This window comes from Carya illinoinensis, chromosome 13, assembly GCF_018687715.1.
Source record: "Carya illinoinensis cultivar Pawnee chromosome 13, C.illinoinensisPawnee_v1, whole genome shotgun sequence".
In the NCBI taxonomy this organism is placed as follows: Eukaryota; Viridiplantae; Streptophyta; class Magnoliopsida; order Fagales; family Juglandaceae; genus Carya; species Carya illinoinensis.
In genome coordinates this window covers 8,385,321-8,406,900 of record NC_056764.1, presented here as the reverse complement: position 1 = coordinate 8,406,900, position 21,580 = coordinate 8,385,321, and the positions used below count along the sequence as shown (strand labels likewise).

Below are 21,580 nucleotides of genomic sequence, written 5' to 3'. Positions count from 1 at the left end.
ATAAATGCAGCATTTGGTTCATTCTAAGGATTATTCAGGTCTTCTTAATGAGTTCGAGAACCTCACCGACCTCTTCAATAATAGATGTATCTTCATCTATATCAAAAGATGTCTCTAACAACATTTCGTAGAGCTTTAGATTCAGTGGCAACCCATCTGTCCAATGACATGCCTCGGTAGCAAATCCATCAAATGATCTGCAGCAAGAGATATAACAACACTACGCAGACTTGCATCGACTCATTGTATTTTCTGGTTTCTTGGGATTTCTCTAGGGCCCCACAAATAATCTGATGGAGCTGCTATGAACCATCGTATCCCATTCATTGAAACATTAACACTAATGTCAATAGTTGAACACTTCAAACCAACTTCAGATAGGATTTTGGTACTATTGAAATGGAATCTGCATCTTCATTCCATCTTCAGCACCCATAGATAATCTTTGATTCTAGAAATGTGACACTTATAAACATCTGGATTTGGATCCTCCACCCAACAACACACCATGTTCAGTACCTGTGCACATAGATATGTATGTTTTGCTTCAAAAAAACATATGTTTAACTTGATATTTCAACATATTATAATGAGTTTTGTTACGTACAAGCGAATTCGCATACTAATATGTGTACTAATACTACTGCTTTCATATTCAAAATTTAAATTGTCACCATTTTCATTAAAGTCTGACTTTCTGACCAATCACATTAGATGGGTGCGCGTATTGGTGCACAGAATCGCTTACAACTAAATTTTTTCTATTACAATACCTCAAATAGCTTTGCTTGCTTCACTTCAATGTATTGTGGGTTAAGATTCGGTCACACTGTAAATCTCAAGTATTTAAATAGTCGGCTACCATATAGATATGTGAATGTGACATGACATGATCCTTGAAAAAGGTTACAATAGATTTGCTCAATGGAATTGCCCCATCACAGAGAGGAAGAGAGTACAATTTACATGCATTGAACATCCTGTTTCAATGCATGTAAAGAAAGTCTGCTAAAGTTGAGGTGTCACTGTTCCACCTCCTCGACTGGTGTATTATGCCTTTCATTATTCATGCTGATCACTTGGGTTTTAGTGAAAACAAGAAATATATAAATAAATATATAAACATCAGGAAATCAAACTTCTAATATGTACATCAATTATTAAACAAAACAATTCAAATAATTAATTAATTATAAGAAGAAGATAAAAACTTTCAGCATACTTTGACTGTCACTATAGAATCTAGAAATCTACCAATAAAGTAATGCACTCAATCAGCTTCACTTCTGCATTTCAAGCACAATTATGATTGTAAGATGGTTTGTTTCTCTACTCTTCGATTGGTCATAAGCAAGTTATGGTTTCTTTCTTTCGTTGTCATAAAGATGGCTAGTAAAGATGCTTTCCAAAAGTTGATCGCATGAAGAAAAAAAGTTATAAACCACACTGCTCAAGATGACCCAGGGAGCACTGAAAAAAATACAAAGTCTTTTATTCCTATGTTGCTCTCAATGCTTAATCTAGCACATACTACAAATCAAGTTTGTGACTATAAAATAAACCGTCAACATCTTTTTCTAATTGTTGTACAGAAGACTTAGAAGGTATAGGGGATTTTAGACGATCACAAAAAGCTAGCCACCCTTGAATTAATGAGCCTCCAGAAAAAACTCATTTTAGAGTAACTTGTCTCCTTTTATCTCTTTTTCCCCATTTTCAGTCATAAGTTGTATATCGATTGATCCAGAAACGAAGTAAGAATTCTGCAACAACAGCCTCCAAAATAGAAATATTTTATTTATTTAAAATTTGAGGCCATTTCATCAAAGGTAGAGGAATAAAAATGAGAAACTCCCTTGCAGAAAAAGAAAGTCCATTCCTTTTCAAGATCTTTATTCTCACTTCTTAATTTCTATGAAGAAATTATAAGCCAAACAATCTAAAAATATATGTTAATCAGGTTCGTGAAAGTTGGGTCACAATCAAAACAAGAACTCAATTGTATCAGGTAGTGTCAGTTTTTACAACCTTTTCTACTGTGTCCTACCTTTCTTCAATACCCCTTGAATTCCATGATGGGCTTTATACACTTTATAACACTTTTATACATAAGGCTCGTCCCTAACATATGAATCATACACTTTTACCTATCAAAAAAACAAATATATGAACCATACACTAAAATCAGTAGTTTTGTGACCTTCTAAAAAGAGAAGTATATCAGAGAAAATATATTGATCTCCCCTACCCCTCCTATAGACTATATTTCCACTCTTACAAAAAATAAATAAATAAATTATCTTTCTTCCAAGGTGCTTAAACCATTCTCACAAAACTCAAGCACAAGATTTAAACTAAATTTGCATTTCAGAATTGTTTGGCCAACAATCAATTTTTTAGAATATTCGCTTAAGTAACAGGGCATTGCAATGTGATTATATATGAGACTTGAGTAGGTCTAATTGGTATTAAAAAATTCTATAAGAATGTAAAGGTGAGGAAGAAAAAAAATAGAAATAGTTGCATTGTAGCAGGCTTTCAGCGCTTCTCTATCCTACAATTCAAGAAAATCAAGGTTGCTATGAATGATGCTTGCCACCCAGAAGTTGACCGGAGTTGCATAAGACCAAAATAGTATCATTTCCACCACAATAAATATTACCATGTATAATGTACAACTACCATGAAAACACATTTAAACTCAAGTGCACATTTATTAACAGAAAAGGCAAAAAAAAAAAAAAAAAAAAAACTTTGTGCTCCAAAACCAAGCACCAACCTTTAATAAAGGTATATGTATGTCACTCCAAGTATCGTTCGGCGTCAAGCTGTCTTGAACTCCTCGGCAGAGAAATGCACGGAGATATTCAGAAGAGGGCTAAATGAGCAAAAACACAAAATCAAACATAAAGCCAAAAGCACAAAAAGACAAAAATAAAAAAGGATTTTGAACAAAGATCATAGCCTCCGAAGTTTACATGCAAGAAATAAAAAAAATGACTTTAAACAAATATCACAGCTTCCGAAGTTTACATGCAAGAAATTAAGTGTGGAAGTAAACTCCCACATCGACCTGATGGTCCAATGCCTCATGTATAAGGATTTTTCATCTTGTCTTGCATTTTCATATGTCTCTGAGCATCAGATCACAACCAAGATTTTAACCGCTAAGCATTGCACAATGTACAACCACCATGAAAACACATTTAAATTGAAGTATACATTTATTAACAGAAAAGGCTAAAAAAAATGCTTAAGAGAGGTTTAAACTCCGGAAAATAAAAAAATAAAAAATCTTTATGCTCCAAAACCAAGCACCAACCTTCAATAAAGGTATATGTATGTCACTCAAAGAGTATCATTCGACGTAATCAAAGCTGCCTCAAACTCCTTAGCAGATAACTGCAAGGAGATATTCAAAAGAGGCCTAAATGAGCAAAAACACAAAATCATACATAAACTATAAAGCACAAAAAGACAAAAATAAAAAAGACTTTGAACAAAGATCATAGCTTCCGAAGCTCACATGCAAGAAATTAAGTGTGGAAGAAGACTCCCACATCGACCTGATAGTCCAACGCCTCATGTATAAGGATTTTTCATCTTGGCTTGCATTTTCATGTGTCTCTGAGCATCAGATCAAAACCAGATAAGACAAAAACCAAAATGGAAGAGAGAGAGAGAGAGAAATAGCGTAGTGAGAGAGAAACCCTGGCCGTAGGACTAAGCAAAAATCCAAAAATCTTACTCCGACTCTACTCTGGTTCCATCTTCGACTTAGAATTTTTTCCACATGAAAAGTCGGACTCGGAGTCGGAGGTGGAGGTGAAGGTTTACCAACTCTGACTTCGCTTCGATCCGACTTTGATACCACGACTCCAACTTCGACTTCGACTTCTTATTCCGACCTTCGACTCCGACTCCTCTCTGCTATTGTGCATATTTTATAAAAATATATATGTTTTTCTATATATTAATCATATAAATATAAATATAATAACATGTAATAATAATGTATAAATACTAAAATGTATAATAACATATAACATTGTACTACTAATGTATAATAACTAAAATATTGATTATATAGATTTTATATAATTATATCTTATATAGTTAGTTAAACTTAATAATATATTAATATACTGGCATGGCCCCATGGGTTAATTATTATAAAATAATATATTTGTACTATAATATATAGACTAAATTGACTAATAATAGTTTAATATATGTAAACATCATGCTATTTCAATATTACTACCATGTAACACTAAATTACTAATGTGTAACTATGTGTAACATGTAATACAATTGTATAAACACTAAAATGCATAATAACATGTAACATTGTAACACTAATGTATAATAACATGTAACACTAATAGATAAACACTAATATATAAATAATAAATTTATAATAACGTGTAATACTGATGTATAATAACTAAAGTATTGATTATATAGATTTTATATAACTATATTTTATATAGTTAGTTAAACTCAATAATATACTAGCATGGCCCCATGGGTTAATTATTATAAGCTAGTTATTGTTCCTAAATAATATAAGTAGACTAAATTGACTAATAATAATGTATGACTAATAATACATTCATCATATATGTTCTATATAACTATAACTAGGACTTAATTTATATAGTTATTTAAATTCAATAATAGTATCTGTTGCCCAGATGACTAACACAAGAGGGGGGTGAATTGAGTTGTATTAAAAAAATAACAATTATAAATCAAATATATAATATAAAATATAAACAAAATATGAAATAACAATAAATATAAAGAGTAAGGGTAAGAGAGAAGCAAACTCAGTATGTTAACGAGGTTCGGCCCCACTGCCTACGTCCTCACCTCAAGCTACCTCTTGAGGATTCCCAAATTCACTATTCAACATCTTTCAGGTGGAGATAGAAACCTATTACACCTTTGAACAACACCGCTACAAAGGATCCGTGTAGAACACCCTCTACACTTACAATCACCTTACATATGGTGATTCAACTATTCCCCGTGTAGAATACTTTCTACACGCGCAAGGGTTATACACACCCTTTTTCTGATACAAAAGCTGATAGTGGGTAGGTTATCAGAAAACACTCTTCAATGAGTGAAATAAGAACAATACAGCGCAAACTATATCTCTCAAAATGAATAATGATTAATGCTCAATGCTTAGAGAAGAGAGAATGAAAGCTTTGAATGAATGTTGTATGCTCTTGGTGTTGTGAATGTGAAGCTCTCAAATGATCTATTTATAGGCATATGAGACTTCATATTCAAAAAAAAAAAGATTCACATGTCAAATACAACATCATTCACTTTTTCAAAAAATTCAAATAAAAGGTTCTTCTTTTTTAATTGTCAAAGACAACATCATTCAGTTTTTCAAAAAAATCAAACCTAATCTTTTACTTTTGGCATATGACAAAATGAGCACACTTTCCTTTTCAAAAAATTCAAACCTAATCTTTTACTTTTTGCATATGACAAAATGAGCACACTTTACTTTTCAAAATTTTCAAACAAAATCATCTACCTTTTGTATAAGTCTAAAAAAGCATCAATCACTTTTGAAAATATTCAAATAAAACATGCACATGTGAAAGATGACAATCAATCATCTTTAATCTTTTCAAAGTTCAACCCTTTAATCAAGACATGCACATGCAAAAGATGACAATCAATCATCTTTCAAAATTTTCAAATTTAATTTTCAAAAATATTCATGCACATGTGGAAAATGTATTTTAATGCTTTATGATAAAATATTAATTTTGAGTATTAATCCTAATTTCGAATTTTAAGAGATTTACAATATTACACTATGACTTTAATGTGAACTTGTTTCCTTCTTGCTCATGCTTGGTTCTTTGATGTGCTTGATTCCATTGTGTAAACAACTTGAGCTTGAAACTCCTTTATTTTTTGAATTCATTTGTTATCATCAAAATCCATGTGTAGATTTATAATCACATGAAACTTGAAACCTTGAATTTAACAGTATCAACTATTTATTGTTACTAAATAAATATAATAGACTTATACTATATAAGTAGACTGAATTGACTAATGATAGTGTATGACATGTGTAAACATCTACTAATGTATAATAAACTAATGTAATAACTTGTAATACTAATTTATATTAACATTTAATACTAATACATTCATCATATGTATTCTATACAAGTATAACTATAACTTAACTTATATAGTTATTTAAATTCAATAATAGTATGAACTATTTATTGTTCCTAAATAAATAAATATACTTATACTATATAAGTAGACTAAATTGTAACAGCCCGCTAGAAATTCAATTGTGGAATTTCTTTTGACCTTAAGAACCTCGTGAAAATTCCGTAAGTTTACACAAATCGACTAATCGCATAGGTTTTAGCTTGTCAACATAGTTAGTGTTATCACTCACTATGGTGCCAGAAATGCGATTTTAATTATTTGAGATAGTTAGAAGTGTCAAAATGTATTATGGTTTGTGTCATTAGACTCGGAGGGTTATTTAAAGTCTTATGGCGCAATAACATTTTTTCATATTTTCGGACAAAACGTCTGTTCAAAACTGTAGATATTATTAGATAAAAAGAAATATCTTAAGTTGATTTTTTTAGATATTATTGGATAGAATATTATAAGATAATCATTTATAGATTTTTTTTGGGTAGGAGAAAACTACACTTAACTCTCACTCCAGCCTCATCTCTTCCATATCTTATCCACAAGTATCTCCAGCCACCCCTCCCCACGAAATTATCTTCATTTATGCTTTCCATTGAAAGAATATCAAACACTCTCTCTCGGACAGCTTTTAGGAGTTCTTTTGCACACCCATTTCGAAGCTTTTGTAAGTGTTTTATCATAAAGTCTCCTTCATATAAGTTGTTCCTCTTTGAGTCTAGTTTCCGTAGATGTATTTTTCGTATCATTCCATGGTCATTTGGTCAGTCAAAAGTATTTTTAACCATGGAAAGGTCATTCTGGGCGTGAATCTGGAGAGTATGTTATAGTTTGGAGTTTTTGACCAAACTAATGGATAGATATTGGTCCGAAATTTTTATGGAGTATTGTTAACATGTATATATGACTATTGGTTGAGGATTTTTGCATGACTAAAGGTTTTGATGAAAGATTTTCTTAGATTTAGAAACTTAGAAACTGGAAGAGGAAAAACAGTTTCTGTTTTGAGAAAGTTTAACTCTTTGGTGGTCTAAACCTATTCTAATGACTTTAATAATTTTATTGGAGGATACTAAGTATCTTATATACATGTTATATTATTATTTTGAAGATATTTAATGTTAGTTTCAAAGATATGAAATTTTATGCAAAGAGATATTCAAATAAGCCAAAGTGTGGATATTCTTGGCTAAATTTATGTTTTGGTTAATTTCTAACCATGTGATCTTGAATTAGAAACTTATATATGTTTTAGGACATCTTTTTAAACCATGTGATGGTTTGGTTTGAAGATCATATAATTATAAGTCATAGATCAAGAGATTTATCAAAACTAGTTGAGGAAAAAGTTTATGTTTTTGGACTAAGTGTAAAACCAAAAACTCCAAATGTTATTTTGTGATTTTGGTGACTTTAGTTCGATGATTTAAAGCATGGTTGATGTTAGGATGATATTATTAATATGTTAGAAGTAAGATTTGATTTTTGAAATTCTTGGAGATGTTTTGATTTAAGGTCAAAACTTGTGATTCAAGTGCTTGGATCTTTTTACAAAAAAGTTTGGTGTTAATTATTAGCTTTTTCTAAATGGATGTTTTAAGTATGGTTTTGAACTTAGGATTGGAAGATGTTTGTTGCAAAATTTTGGTTTAAGCATGAGTTTTGAAGTTGGAAGGAATTGCAACAAAAATAAAGGGAAATGGCCTATGGATGTTTCGACCATAGTGTGTTCTTCATAGTTGTGTTTTGTTTTAAATTTTTCTGAGTTGATATTTAAGTTTAGGACAAGATTTACATGAGGAATGTAAATTTTGGAAACTTTTGGAGTTAGTATGCAAAATCCTTAAGTTATGGGTAAAACGGTCATTTTCCCACATGTAGAGAGTAAAATGAAAATTTTACTCTTTAAGTTAGTATTTTCCATATTTCAAATTATTAGTGATTTAGTTCTAACTTTTAGAATCACTAATTACAGTTCCTCGTGATCGCACTTGAAGTTTTATAAGAAACGCGGAGATCGAGGTAAGTTAGCTTTTAACTTACTAGCAGTCTACTGTATATGTATGCTAAGTAAAAAAAAACTACAGTGTATGTATGTATGTTATCATATGTGTCATGCCATGCCAAGTTATCATGTAATTGTCTATTATACAGAATTTATTCTGTCATCAATTTTTATCTGTTACACTGTACATTACAAGTACGTCATGCTAAGTATGTCATCTATTACATGTAAGTCAAGTCATGTAATATTCACTGTTGCAAGTATGTCATGTTAAATATGTTGTCTATTATATGTTATGCCATGTTACGAAATGTTTCTATCTCAAATTGGTCATGTATTCTAAGTTATGTTCAAGTCACGTTATGTTACGTCAGGACTTCAGTCCTTTCGTATTCCAGTCACATTTCATCTTGAGTACATTATGATGTGTAGAATACATGGGGCCACAACAACTGTGGAGTATGTATTTAACTACAATTGTGATGCGTAAAATACATGGGGCCACAACAACTGTGGAGTATGTATTTTTCATGTTAAGTCAAGTTTGTATAGAATACATGGGGCCACAACAACTGTGGAGTATGTATTTTTAAATGTTAAGTCAAGTTTGTGTAGAATACATGGGGCCACAACAACTGTGGAGTATGTATTTTTAATGTTAAGTCAAGTTTGTGTAGAATACATGGGGCCACAACAACTGTGGAGTATGTATTTACACGTAGAATACATGGGGCCACAACAACTGTGGAGTATGTATTTTTCATGTTAATTCAAGTTTCAGAGCAAGTTCATGCTAAGTCAAGTTCAGTTCATGTTTCAATTTAAGTTATGTCAATTATGCTATGTTGTATGTCAAGTTATGCTTTAATTACTTATGAATTTGATTATGCATTTATGCTTTTACTGTCATACATGCATTATTAGTCTGTATGGAAGTTTTTTGTTAACTTGCTGAGATTTGTAATCAAATCTCACTGTGGTAGTCCCAACTACCATTCCCCCCAAATGGTAGATCTTGTTACAGGACCTGAAGGAAGATCAGGAGCTGACCAAATAGACACAGTCGACTGAAGGACGGTGCGTCGTTAATGTTAATATAGTAGTTAGGTGCATCACCTCTTTAGGTGTTTGGACTATAAGTTCCGATGCATCATATTTACTAGTGAATCAATTCTACAAGAATTGTTTCTTTCAAATTTGGCCAATATTTTACGTCGTATTCTTCGACGATTCTTGATTCACTTTCATCATTACTTCTGGTAATGTCAATTGCCATCTCATATGGAAATACGTTGTCGACAACGATTTTATTTCTATCCATAATTTCTCCATTATTCATGAAATGTAACGAGATCTCGTTATTTTCAGGTACCTGTCTCTCTTCAAGGGAAGACATTTTCATGAAAAACCTCTTCAGGAGGAACTCTTCAAGAGTTTATATAGGAGAATTTTATACAGAAATTTTAGATAGACTTTATTGCTTGTTTTGTGGGTATGGCCTCTTCAGGAGCACCAAATTATTTGTGCATTTCTCTTTTGAGATGCTTTATCTTTTGTATCAATACGTCTCACATGCCTTTAAACATGTCTCTAGACTGCTGAATTTCTTAATTGTCCTACAGGGACTTCAATCCTCGCTGGGATTTTAGCAGCTAGAATATGAGACATTGTTATCTTATTGCATCCAAAATTTAATTATCATCTGAACTTCTGGTTCACATATGATAATCAAGATATCGTCGAATAATTTCATCTTATTTGCTTCTGGCAAATTTTTCTTTCCACTTCTGGTAGTAAGACTTTATAGTAAAAGAATATTCTGGTTCTTTTATGGACGTCCATATGAAAATCATTCAACTTATCGTAATTCATTTTGGATGATCAAGATAACCATGAAAAGATACAAATATTTTGAATCATATCACTTTTTGATGCATCATAATATTTGATTCAATAATTTGTATAATATCATCTCAAAGAGAAAGCTTACAGCTTTTCCAATACGAGCTTCTGGCCCGAAAAGATATTCATTATCACGTCTAATCTCTTAGTTTCTTTGAATAAAACGCATCATTCTTTTCACTTCAGGGAATAAAATTATATAAATCCATTATCATTCACTTCAGGGAATGATGTAGAACTAGTAGGACTTGATTAATGATTTCTTATCAAAAAATCATTATTTTGCTCAGTCACTGAAAGACCTGATACAAATTTAGAATATATTGTGAACGTTTGCATTTCATATTGCTACTTCAGGAGCATACTCGATATTGCTACTTCAGGAGCACATTCGAGACGTTCATTCAAATATATATTCTTTCCACAATTTCAATTATGCAACTTCAGGTGCATAAATCATAATGAGCTTTTTGATACACGTATCACTCATTTAAACTATGAGATACTCAAAAGCTATTATTGATTTAGGGCGATTCTTCAGGGATGCTCCATTTCCATTCCAAGATGAATCTTATCATCAATAATTTATAACAAGTATAAAAGGATAAATAAAACTTGTATCTTAGAGATTTCAAATAATATATTGAAAAACTTACTTGATATCCAGCATCATATAAATAGAAAAATTATTGATGAGAAGAAGAATTAATTCACCATCATCATCATCATCATCATCGCGTCTCAAAGGAAACCCGTACCAAAAAAGAAAAAGAAAAGAAAGACTTTTCTTGTAATCAAATTTGGTAATATATATTGTCTACGTTAAACCCCTATTATGCCAAATAGTTAGGAGTAATGGACAACTATTTTTGATTAAATAAGACTAATGTGGATGGTAAGCAACCATTTTTGACTGGAGGTTGGTAAGCAGTCATTTTTTACTTTGAAAAGGCTCCAAAACCTTTTTTATTTTATTATTATTGTTATTTTTTTTTTCAGGATCACGTGAATGTGTCTCTTTGACAGATACGTCGTCGCCCAAGTTGTCAGACCGAACTGATAGCTCATCCATCAGTTTGAGGATCTCGTAGAAATATTCTTGTAGCAAACATCGAGCAGAGTCATCCTATCATATTCAGTACTCCATGGTTCCTTCTTAGCTTTACATATGGGCCTCCCGATGAAGTGCTTTGACTTGTTACATAGTTTATAGACATGGAGACCTTCACTTGGTGCTCGGACAAGACATAGTTTGGCACCGAGGGAAACACTCCTATTGGTTCGACCGAGTACAGTAACGAAACTGACTTCACAATAACCTTCTCGTCTCGGTTGTACAAGCAACCCAACTAAAGCGCACGATCATCGGCACGTAATGCCTGCTTAAGCAGCACTTGAACCGAGTCTGCACTTGGAGGCTGTGCGAGCAGACAATAAGAGGGCTCAGACCGTTTCTCCCCGCTCTTGTGATCATCGGTCTCTGAACCATCACACTTGGATTGATCATTCTCTACCATATTCAAACTCGCGAGCTTCTCACTCATAGTGGGCTCATTAGGGTCCTCGTCAACAAGCACTCCACCCACCGTGAGCTCTCTGCGAATATAGTTTCAGATCAGGATAGAAGATCACTACCAGATCTGAACCTTTTGCATGGAGATTCTCCTTGATCGTCTCCGCGGATCGTGACAAGCTGGATCTATGAATCTTCTAGCTCAGTAAAGGGATCTTTAGATCTATATCGATCCATTAAGCTCGTGATGGAGAATCGGTCCTTCGACCACATGCTGGGTTCTGGGGCTATCGGCTTTGCTGTTTGTGTTTTGTAAAAACTTGGAGAATGAGGGAGAGATACGGGATTAGATCTGACCATGTCCGGTGTTGGCTGTAGCAAGACCCTAGCTCTGGTGATGATATCGAATTGACCAAGACCACCGAGAGCCCCAAAGAAAAACTGGGTTGATGCTGAGAGATGGCCTCTCTTCTGGGTTTGGATTCATGGCTGTGGTTCCATGAAATCTGCAGCTTTTTTTTTTTTTTTGTTCAGCAGCAAGGTGAAGAAGAAAAAAGAACAGAGAGATGGAGATAGAAAATCAAGAACCATGCGGCAGTAGAATTTTTTTTTTCTTGAGCATCGTGCTGATAACGTGTTATAAACTGAATGAAAAGAGAGAGAGAGTTTCAAGAGATTGAGAGAGAACGAGAGAAGAGATTCTCTTATTGATCTGTTATCAAACTTATGAATTTCTTAAAGAATTCAACGCTATATATAGGCGTACAAAGGGGACTATGCTAGCTCACTATGCTAGCACTATGCACTATGCATATGTCGGCCAACTCACTATGCTAGTACTATGCTAGCACTATGCACTATGCATTTGACGACTAGATAAATGTGGTCATACAATTCAAGATAGTTTATAACATAATTTGGTTTGTTTGTAAATATCCCAAATTCCTATTTCTTTTTTGTAATTATCCCACTTAGGCCCTTACGAAATCCTTGGACCCATTTCTTCTTCCCCTTACGAAATCACATTCACCTCAATGATTCAATGAAAAAAAAGGTGATGCAGCTGCGAGATTCTCCAATCTCCATTGATCCATACTCTAAGTCCACGAGCCATAGTCGCAAGTCCTCCACAACGACGCCACCTCCACAGCCAACGCCCACAGCGGCACATCCAATTACGTCAATCTCCACAACCAACGGTGCAGCTCCAACGACGCCAGAATCCCAAATCCCCTTTAAGGCTTTAATGTCACTATAGGTATCATTTACAATTTATCCTCTGTATCTCAACTCTTGAAAATTTTTGCTACTTTCTACATGGTTTCACCTCTTGACCCCATTCATATTAAAGCCATGTCTGCAGTGTTGCTTGTGAGTAATTTATTGATACAGTATGATTTTAACTATATAATAGATATGATTTTAACTATATAATAGATCTGATTTTAACTATATAATAGATCTGATTTTAACTATATAATAGATCTGATTTGATAATAGGTGATAGATCTGATAATGTTGGTATTGATATTGATGATGAAGGTGGTGATATTGAAGAAAATATTTTGAATAACATCTCAAATGTTGATCCTTATTTTATTGATGAAGATGAATGATTATTTGTTTTAGATCTCAGAATAGACAGGTTGCAACACATATCCAATTTTGATAATTTAACTATTCCATACTCAAACTTTATAATGTTAACAATAGAATATTCTCTTTGGGCATTTAAAACCAACTTTTTTTTATCATAACTTCTCATTGAAACTGATCTTGGTCCAAGCTCAAAATATATAAAACTAAATTAAACAATACCTTAAATCAAAACTTTTGACCATGCAAACAAGCCATGATTTGATAAGTACTACATTCTATAATCAAAACTTGTGTTCATGTTTTTAAATCAGTTTGTGAACAAGTTGGCGTTAGATCGGCTGTGTTTTTGCTGTGAATCTATCTAACTATTTTAATCATTCACTAAACCATTATTTCATAAGTCTTTTATATGTTTTACCACTGACATTGGCTGCTTGTTTTTTGGATTGTAAGTATTGGAGTAATTTGCCATCACTACCATTTGCTTGTTTGGACATTTTTTGTAAATGAATAAAAAATAGGACTCTTTCACCAATTTTCTGTGGTATGCATTAGGGCCTTAGGCCATCACTTGGTTGGTCCTAATAGATCAATGCTAAATAGATTTGTATCGCTTGAGTTGAGATTGTGTTTAAAAGTAAATTTGAGTGGAGAAATGGATATATAGTCAATTGCATTTTGTGGTAGTTTCATCAATTCAATATGTTATACACTTCAAAAAAACCATTACCCACATCGTGTGACCTGGTGCTTGGATATCCCATAGAAATAGGATATTTCTACTCTCCATCAACTTTTGTATCGAATTGAAAAGTATTGTATTCTCCAAAGCCCTTTAAAGCTAGCTATTAATTTCTATATACACTGGTTGAACAGAGTGTTATATTGGTTATGCGATGTATTGAGATTTTATTTTTATCATAGGCTAGTGCACTGTGCAAATGTGTCTTCTTGATTATTTTTATATTGGTTATGTGATGTATTGAGATTTATTTTTCAAAGTTTGCATGATTTTTTTTTCTTGTTCTCCTTTTGTTTTCTCACTCTTATCCTTTCTTCACAGAAGCTCTCAACTAAGGACCTTAATTTTATGGGTCACGTATAATTGTATTTCCAATTCTACCCTAAAATATTATGTAACAGCCCGCTTGAAATTCAATTGTGAAATTTCTATTAACTTTAAGAACCTCGTGAAAACCCCATAAGTTTTCACGAATCCATTAATCATATAGGTTTTTGTCTAACTACATAGTTAGTGTTATTATTTACTATGGTATCAGAAGTGTGTTTTGATTATTGGAGATAGTTAGAAGTGTCAAAATGTATTATGGTTTGTGCCATTAGACTCGGAGGGTTATTTAAAGTCTTATGGCGCAATAACATTTTTTCATATTTTCGGTCAAAACGTCTGTTTAAAACTGTAGATATTATTGGATAAAAAGAAATATCTTGAGGTAATTTTCATGAATATTATTGGGTAAAAATATTTTGAGTTGATTTTTATAGATATTATTAGATAAAATATTATGAGATAATCTTTTATAGATATTTTGGGTAGGAGAAAACTACACTCAACTCTCAACTCCAGCCTCATCTCTTCCATATCTCATCCATAATTATCTCCAGCCACCTCTCCCCACGAAATTATCTAATTACACCTTCCAATAAAAGATTATCAAACACTCTCTCTCGGACAGCTTTTAGGAGGTCTTTTGTACACCCATTTCGAAGCTTTTGTAAGTGTTTTATCATAAAGTCTCCTTCATATAAGTTGTTCCTTTTTTAGTCTAGTTTACATGGATATCTTATTTGCCCCATTTGAAGATCATTTGGTCAGTCAAATATTGTGTAAACTATAGAAAGGTCATTCTGGGAGATAAACTGGAGAATATGTTATAGTTTGGAGTTTTTGACCAAGCTAATGGATAGATATTGGTCCGAAATTTTTATGGAGTATTGTTAACATGTATATATGACTATTGGTTGAGGATTTTTGCATGATTAAAGGTTTTGATGAAAGATTTTCTTAGATTTAGAAACTTAGAAACTGGAAGAGGAAAAACAGTTTCTGTTTTGAGAAAGTTTAACTCTTTGGTGGTCTAAACCTATTCTAATGACTTTGATAATTTTATTGGAGGATCCTAAACATCTTATATACATGTTATATTATTATTTTGAAGATATTTGATGTTAGTTTCAAAGATATGAAATTTTATGCAAAGAGATATTCAAATAAGCCAAAGTGTGGATATTCTTGGCTAAATTTATGTTTTGGTTAATTTCTAACCATGTGATCTTGAATTAGAAACTTATATATGTTTTAGGACATCTTTTTAAACCATGTGATGGTTTGGTTTGAAGATCATATATTTATAAGTCATAGATCAAGAGATTTATCAAAACTAGTTGAGGAAAAAGTTTCTGTTTTTGGACTAAGTGTAAAACCAAAAACTCCAAATGTTATTTTGTGATTTTGGTGACTTTAGTTTGATGATTTAAAGCATGGTTGATGTTAGGATGATATTATGAATATGTTAGAAGTAAGATTTTATTTTTGAAATTCTTGGAGATGTTTTGATTTAAGGTCAAAACTTGTGATTCAAGTGCTTGGATCTTTTTACAAAAAAAGTTTGGTGTTGATTATTAACTTTTTCTAAATGGATGTTTTAAGTATGGTTTTGAACTTAGGATTGGAAGATGTTTGTTGCAAAATTTTGGTTTAAGCATGAGTTTTGAAGTTGGAAGGAATTGCAACAAAAATAAAGGGAAATGACCTATGGATGTTTCAACCATAGTGTGTTCTTCATAGTTGTGTTTTGTTTTAAATTTTTCTGAGTTGATATTTAAGTTTAGGATAAAATTTACATGAGGAATGTAAATTTTAGAAACTTTTAGAGTTAGTATGCAAAATCCTTAAGTTATGGGTAAAACGGTCATTTTCCCACATGTAGAGAGTAAAATGAAAATTTTACTCTTTAAGTTAGTATTTTCCATATTTCAAATTATTAGTGATTTAGTTCTAACTTTTAGAATCACTAATTACAGTTCCTCGTGATCGCACTTGAAGTTTTATAAGAAACGCGGAGATCGAGGTAAGTTAGCTTTTAACTTACTAGCAGTCTACTGTGTATGTGTGCTAAGTAAAAGAACTACAGTGTATGTATGTATGTTATCATATGTGTCATGACATGTCAAGTTATCATGTAATTGTCTATTATACAGAATTTATTCTATCATCAATTTTTATCTGTTACATAATATATTCTGTTATGTATTACTGTACATTACAAGTACGTCATGCTAAGTATGTCATCTATTACATGTGAGTCAAGTCATGTAATATTCACTGTTGCAAGTATGTCATGTTAAATATGTTGTCTATTATATGTTATGCCATGTTACGAAATGTTTCTATCTCAAGTTGGTCATGTATTCTAAGTTATGTTCAAGTCACGTTATGTTACGTCAGGACTTCATTCCTTTCGTATTCCAGTCACATTTCATCTTGAGTACATTATGATGTGTAAAATACATGGGGCCACAACAACTGTGGAGTATGTATTTTTCATGTTAAGTCAAGTTTTTGTAGAATACATGGGGCCACAACAACTGTGGAGTATGTATTTTTAATGTTAAGTCAAGTTTGTGTAGAATACATGGGGCCACAACAACTGTGGAGTATGTATTTAACTACAATTGTGATGCGTAAAATACATGGGACCACAACAACTGTGGAGTATGTATTTTTCATGTTAAGTCAAGTTTTTGTAGAATACATGGGGCCACAACAACTGTGGAGTATGTATTTTTAATGTTAAGTCAAGTTTGTGTAGAATACATGGGGCCACAACAACTGTGGAGTATGTATTTAACTACAATTGTGATGCGTAAAATACATGGGGCCACAACAACTGTGGAGTATGTATTTTTCATGTTAAGTCAAGTTTTTGTAGAATACATGGGGCCACAACAACTGTGGAGTATGTATTTAACTACAATTGTGATGCGTAAAATACATGGGGCCACAACAACTGTGGAGTATGTATTTTTCATGTTAAGTCAAGTTTGTGTAGAATACATGGGGCCACAACAACTGTGGAGTATGTATTTTTAATGTTAAGTCAAGTTTGTATGGAATACATGGGGCCACAACAACTGTGGAGTATGTATTTACACGTAGAATACATGGGGCCACAACAACTGTAGAGTATGTATTTTTCATGTTAATTCAAGTTTCAGAGCAAGTTCATGCTAAGTCAAGTTCAGTTCATGATTCAATTTAAGCTATGTCAATTATGTTATGTTGTACGCTAAGTTATGCTTTAATTACTTATGAATTTGATTATGCATTTATGCTTTTACTGTCATACATGCATCATTAGTCTGTATGTAAGTTTTTTTTTAACTTGCTGAGATTTGTAATCAAATCTCACTGTGGTAGTCCCAACTACCATTCCCCCCGAATGGTAGATCTTGTTACAGGACCTGAAGGAGGATCAGGAGCTGACCAACTAGACACAGTCGACTGAACGACGGTGCGTCGTTAATGTTAATATAGTAGTTAAATTACTACTTGTACGATGGAGTTGCATCTCCAGTACTATTGGATCATAACTATTTTGGAATAGTGCTGTGATCTTAGTTATTCAATGGATCTTTATGTATGAAGTATGTTTCAAGTATTGGGATATTTTCAGTTTGGTGCATAGTATTGCTAAAGAAAAAAATTATCCGCTGCGAATATTGCATAATGTTAGATGCATGTTAGGATTATTGCATCTTATATGTCATGAACGGGGGCAGGTAACCTTGTGTTGCATGTCTCGACGCTTCAAATGTCCATCCGATCCCAAACGGAATTTGGGGGCGTCACATATTAAGTGTCCAGTCTTACCTCTGCTCCTATATGTTTTCTATTATCCTATACTTACTAATCTTTTCATTTTTTTTTTGGGCACAACTTGGAAGTAGGGTTGTTTGGAAGTTTGGTACATTTACTTTATTGTTGTTTGGAACATTTGTTAAGCATTCATAGGTTTGTAAATTTAGTAGGAAGTTTGTAATTTAACTTATTTTGGTGCATTTGTAAGTTTGTAATTTGTTGTTATAATCAAAAGTGAATTATTTAGTTCAGATTGTAATTTTTGAAAAAATTGAAATTTGAAAACTCACACAAAGTTTTTCTATTTTTTTTAAGTGGGTCTAATATGAAGTAAAAAAAACAAACAAAAAGGGGCCAAAATCTGACTCTGCTCCACCTCCACTCCTACAAGTCAGAGCGAAGTATGTATAGATCAGAGTCGGATGTTGGATATAGTCTCCGACTAAGTCGAAGTCAAAGGTTGGCAATTCCAACTCTAATCTGGTTGGTGCTCAGCCCTAGGCGAAGATTCCATTAGTAAAAATTCTGAAGCCTCTGAACAGAGTTTCCGTCGAGCTGGCCGTCTTCGAGCATGAAGAGGTGATTTCTGTCGAGCCCTAGGAATACATTAGGAAGCCTCTCATTCTTTCTATCTATGAGCTTTGGTTTCTATTGGAGAAAGAAGCATCAGACTTTGAGTCATCTATGAGAACATGCAAAAATAAATCTATTTTTTCATAAATCAGCAAAACACACAATTAAAAAAATGCTAGAACTTGGAAAAGAAATCAACTTCAACTAAATGAAAGGGAAAAAAATGAGTGGGAAAAAACAAACCTTTTTCATCTTGTCTTGCATTTTCATGTGTCTCTGAGCATCAGATCAAAACTAGATCAAACAAAAACCAAAAAGAAAAAAAAAAATAGAGAGAGAAATAACATGGTGAGAGAGAAACCCTAGGTGAAGATTCCTTCGTAAAAATTCTGAAGCCTCTGAGCATAGCTTCCATCGAGCTGGCCGTCATCAACCGTGAAGAGGTGATTTCCGTCAAGCACTAAGAATACATTTGAAAGCCTCACATTCTCTCTCTCTATGGGCTTTGGTTTCTATTGGATAAAGAAGCATCAGACTTTGAATCACCTACAAGAACATGCAAAAAAAAAAAAAAAATCTATTTTCACAAATCTGCAAATCACACAATTAAAAAAAATGCTACGACTTGGAACAAAATCAGATTCAACCAAATGAAAGAGAAAAAAAAAATCAATGTGAAAAAAACAAACGTGAAGAGAGAAAATGAAGACACAAAAACCAAAAGAATAGAGAAGATGCATAGAAGAGAGAAGACAAAGAGAAGGGAAAAGAAGTTTGCTTTAAGAGAGAAGAAGAAAAAGAAGATGCGAAGAGGAAAGAGATTTTGGAGACCAAAGTGAAAAGATTGAGAGAGAAAAAGAAGAAGAGAAATTGAAAAGCTAACCATCAGCCGACCCCTGATGTAGCCACAAGAAGACCAAAATGCCCTCACTTAAACGAATACAAAACAACATAACAAAAGGATAAAATAGATACAACATGACTCACACAGAATACACACGCTGCTCATTCTTGTTCATATTCAATAGATGCTAATTATTATAGAGTAGATATATAAATTATTATTAGACAAGATGGAGTTGAAATAGGTGTCAGACATTAGCTAACATGAAAAATGTTTTGACAAGAAGAGTCTCGCACGGAAAGGGTAGATGACAAGATGGGATTGTTAAATGGGTAATAAAATTTCAATTTTGTCCCTTATTCTTCAGCTTATTTACAAAAAACCATTATTTTAATGTTTGACTTAATTTCGAATTGGAATTACCATTCTGGATGGAATATCAGAATCCGACCGAAATTGATTGAAATTGGTCAGAATGGCTGGAATTTGATTCGAAACGGAACAAGTACCTACTCTTTTGTACTATCACACTCACCCATGGCTCTCTTACTCTCCTCAAGCCCTAGCCAAATATCACTACTCACCATAATCGCATCCTACTTCCTCGTGGTTAAGAAACAGCACATACCTTCTCCTTCTACAATTCTCTATCAAGGTAAGTGCTCATCTTGTGACATCCTTTATTTCCTTGTATTTTTAATTACTTATTTTACTAATTATTTTATTAGTTCCTTTATTTTAAAATAATTATTTTTATAGTATTTTATCCCTTTTACTGTTTGAGTTGTGTAATTTATTTTAATGTGCTTTTTCTTGTTATCAATTATTGCCTATTATTTATAGGCTCTTTATTTCAAATAATTTTTATTGTTGATTTTACTATTTTCTTTTACTAAGTTGTTGGTTTTTAATTGTCCTCTTATGTATCTATTCTTTTTAAGTTAGTTAATTATATGTTTAAATCCTCACCGTTGGATCAATTTGAAGACCCCAAGATGAAGGGGTTGGACTAAAACCCAAGTCCATTTCTTTATGTCTCATTTCTCTCTCTCTCTCTCTCTCTCTCTCTCTCTCTCTCTCTCTCTCTCTCTCTCTCTCTCTCTCTCTCTCTCTCTCTCTCTCTCTCTCTCTCTCTCTCTCTCTCTCTCTCTCTCTCTCTCTCTGTGCCCGTTTAGCACCCCCTTCCCTCACTGAATCCCTTCTCTTAGCCCAGCCTCGTCGTGCATCACCGAGCCTCATCGTGCATCGTCCAACCTCATCACCGCCCACCTCACCGGTTCACCCTCACGTTGGTTACCATCACCCACCAAGCCCAGCCTCCATCTCGCTACCATCCTCTCCCACGTACACACACAACTCCTCACAAGGCTCCATCGTGCACAGCTCCTAGCGCCGCCTTGAGCTAACCCCTGGCCACCACCTTACACTGGCAGCTTCCCTCTTTGGAGCACCTCCAGCCCATACCCAGCCCCACGCGTAGCTCCCTCCCTCTTTCTCAAAACGGGTCTTTTCCTCTACATGGCTTCACCATCACATGGCCATAGTGCTATTGTACACCGGTCCTAGCCCTACCGAGCACCACCACTAGCCTCCCTCCTCCCTTCCCCAGCTCCCCTCAAAGCCGCATGGCCTCCCTCAACCACACGCTCCTTCACTCTCTATCACACGAGTTTCACCCCTTAAGCCTAGATTTGCAATCGTAGCACCACCGTACATCTTTCCCAATGCCAACACTTGCCTCTCAATGCCTCCATTAGCCCCCTCGATGCCCTGCCATAGCTATCCAAGTTCTCCCTCCATTTCCCTTGCTTCAAACCCACTGCTATCACTCAAAAAATCATCGTTTCACTGCTGCTCCGCCATTTTTGGCATCACTCTTGATCTTCTAGAATTTCAATTATGCTATTGTAAGTAATTTTCGAAATAATTTTATGAGATTTACATATATTTTTACGTTAACATATTTCTACAATCTATTTGGTTGTGCCGGACCTTGGGTATGAAGAGTGAATTTTTTAGTCGGATTAGAGGTTGGATATAATT

The 21,580-nt window shown here is 33.5% G+C and overlaps 1 long non-coding RNA gene across 2 annotated transcripts; it reads right to left on the bottom strand.

Annotated features, from left to right (window-relative positions):
- Positions 1–392: 392 nt before the first annotated feature.
- Positions 393–19,481, bottom strand: LOC122291513. Of its 2 annotated transcripts, XR_006236661.1 has the most exons (6): positions 19,055–19,481; positions 18,937–18,969; positions 3,527–3,627; positions 3,323–3,402; positions 2,780–2,878; positions 393–519 (listed from the first exon to the last, which is right to left on the bottom strand). It is a non-coding gene; the product is annotated as an uncharacterized LOC122291513 (long non-coding RNA). The 2 variants fall into 2 exon arrangements; XR_006236660.1 differs by having other exon boundaries at positions 18,937–19,479.
- Positions 19,482–21,580: the final 2,099 nt, after the last annotated feature.